We start from the raw sequence: 3,045 nt of genomic DNA on the forward strand, positions 1-3,045 counted from the left end.
TTTTACTTCTCTCTTCTCCTCTGGGACCCATATAAGGTGAATAAAAGTTGTGTTTGATGTTGTCCTAGAGTTCTCTTAAACTGTCCACATTTCTTTTTATTCTTTTTTCTGTTTTTCTTCAGCTTTGGTGATTTCCACTACCCTATCTTCCAGCTTGCTGATCCATTCTTCTGTATCATATAGTTGATTGTTGATTTATTTTAGTGTATTTTTAATTTCAATTATTGTACTCTTTATCTCTGCTAGGTTCTTCTTTATGTTTTCTAACTCTTTGTTAAACATTTCTAACTTCTCACTCTGTTCATCTAATCTTCTTTTGAGTTCTTTGAGCATCTAATCTTCTTTTGAGTTCTTTGAGCATCTTTGCAATCACTACCTTGAACTCTTATCTGGTAGATTTCCTATCTCCATTTCAGTTAGCTCTTCTTCTGCAGTTTTATCTTGTTCTCTCATTTGGAATATAGTCCTCTCTTGCCTTATTTTGCCTAATGAAAAATTTTTTTATTTATTTGATAGGTTGGTTACATTTCCTGACCTTGGAGAAGTGGTCTTTTGTAGGAGATGTCCGATGTGTCTCAGCAGCACACTCCCACCTGGTTATTAGAGCTATATACTCTAGGAGTGCCCTCTACATGGTAGAATGAGCTCTCAAAAGTGACTGCTGCCAGCCTCTGGTGTCCCTATGGTGAGCACCAGTTTCCTCCTGCTTGTCCAGGTGGTTCTCCAAGATAAGCAAGTGAGTTTGACCCAGGCTCCTTTCAAATTACTGCTTCTTTCCTGGGTCCTGAAGCATGTGAGATTTTTGTGAGAGTGGAACCTCTATTTCCCACCCTCTGGGTTTCCTGAAAGTAAGCCCTGCTGGCCTTCAAAGTCAAATGTTCTGGGAGCTCACATTCCCAGTGAGGACCTTTACACTGGGGAGCCCAATGTGGAGCTCAGACCCATCGCTCCTTGAGGAGAACCTCTGCAATTGTAATTATCCTCCCATTTGTGGGTTTCCTATTAGGCATATGGGTCTTAACTATACCTCATCTCCACTCCTCCTACTCATCCCCTTGTGGTTCTTTCTTTATATCTTTAGTTGTAGAAGATCTTTTCTGCCAGCTTTCCAGCAGAAAACTAGCCTCTACTAGAGTCAGCAGTGGCAATGAATGTTGGCCACGTCATCAAGGTCCCGGCCATGTTCAGTTCCAGCACAAAGATCGTGAAGCCCAATGGTGAGAAGCCAGATAAGTTCAAGTCAGGCATCTCCCAGGCCCTCCTGGAGCTGGAGATGAACTCAGACCTTAAGGCCCAGCTGCGGGAGCTGAACATCATGGCAGCCAAGGAAATTGAAGTTGGTGGTGGTCGGAAAGCTATCATAATCTATTTTCTTTTTCCTCAACTGAAATCTTTCCTGAAAATCCAGGTTCAGCTAGTGCGTGAGTTGGAGAAGAAGTTCAGAGGGAAGCACGTTGTCTTTATTGCTCAGAGGAGAATTCTGTCTAAGCCAACTTGAAAAAGCCATACAAAAAATAAGCAAAAACGTCCCAGGAGCACACTGACAGCTGTGCATGATGCCATCCTGGAGGACTTGGTTTTCCCAAGTGAGATTGTGGGCAAGAGAATCTGCGTGAAGCTGGATGGCAGCTGACTCATAAAGGTTCATTTGGATAAAGCACTGAAGAACAATGTGGAACACAAAGTTGAAACGTTTTCTGGTGTCTATAAGAAGCTCACGAGCAAGGATGGTAATTTTGACTTCCCAGAGTTTCAGTTGTAAAAAAAATAACTAAATAAAATATCATTCACAAAAAAAAAAAAAAGGTGCTCTGTAAATAGTTGTAATTTTTGTGTGCCTATGGAAGGAGGTGAATTCAGGGTCTTCCTGCTCTGCCATCTTGGCCACTTTTCTCAATGTTCTTATCTAGGACTTTTACAGTTTTTGTTTTACATTTAAGTATTTAATCTATTTTGAGTTGATATATGTAGTGGTGTAAGATAGAGGTCCAATTTTATTCTTTTGCCTGTGATTATCCAGTTTTCCCAACACCATTTATTGAAGAGATCATGAATTCCCCACTGAGTATTCTTGGCTCCCTCATCAAATATTAGTTAACTCTGTATCTGAGGGGTTTATTTATGGATCTGAATTCTGTTCCATTGATGTATGTGGTTTTTTATTTTTATGCCAATACCATACTTGTTTTATTACTATTGGTTTGTAGTATAGCTTGAAATCTGTGGTATGATACTTCCAGCTTTGTTCTTTCTCTGAATTGTGTTGACTATTTGAGGTCTTTTGTGGTTCCATACAAATTCTATTATTTTTCCATTTCTGTGAAAAATACCATTGACCTTTTCATAGGGATTTTATTGAATCTGTTTTTGTTTTTAAATACTGCCATCTAAGGAATAGATATAACAGTATTACTCTAGAAGTTTCATAAAGTCTCTGCTCTGTCCAATGCGAGAATTGATTTTTAGGTTAAACCCTTACCCAGAAGGCCTTTCAAAAACAAACAAACAATCCAAAACTCTCTTCCTATTGCTAATAAAGGAGCCAATCACTAGTAAAGAATGCAAATGGAGAGAAAGTCTTGGACAACAGAACACAAAAGGTAGTCAGCCCTGAGTCCATGTCCATCTGACAGTTCAACAGACCCTATTGAACAAAGGCTGAAGTTCCTTAGAAATCAGTCCATGAGGATTTCTGTGTTTGTGGTATTAACAACTGGCAACTATAGACAATATGATAATGCAGATTTTTACGGAAAAATGTATGCCACCCAAAATAGATTTATCAAAATCAAAAAGGAGTATCCCAGATTAACCTAGAAGAAAATCATTCATTTGTCCTTACCTGACAAAATGTTTTCACCATTTTCTAGAGGTCAGATAATTAACATGGTCCATGATATTATCAAGCACCTAGTAGATACCAAACACATGCTGGAGAGTTAATGGTGAATTAAAACGCAGCCTATGTCATCAAAGAGCTTACAGTCTAAGGAACTAGAATCCCACATATAGTCTGTGTTTGTGTGTATGTGTGTGTGTGCTTGA

General features: G+C 38.9%; 1 pseudogene; it reads left to right on the forward strand.

The window, feature by feature from the left end:
• The first annotated feature begins 1,180 nt into the window (after window positions 1-1,180).
• On the forward strand, window positions 1,181-1,762 carry LOC112393795 (40S ribosomal protein S7 pseudogene; annotated as a pseudogene).
• The last annotated feature ends 1,283 nt before the right edge of the window (window positions 1,763-3,045 follow it).

Source organism: Neophocaena asiaeorientalis, unplaced genomic scaffold (genome assembly GCF_003031525.2).
Source record: "Neophocaena asiaeorientalis asiaeorientalis breed wild unplaced genomic scaffold, Neophocaena_asiaeorientalis_V1.1 scaffold7, whole genome shotgun sequence".
In the NCBI taxonomy this organism is placed as follows: Eukaryota; Metazoa; Chordata; class Mammalia; order Artiodactyla; family Phocoenidae; genus Neophocaena; species Neophocaena asiaeorientalis.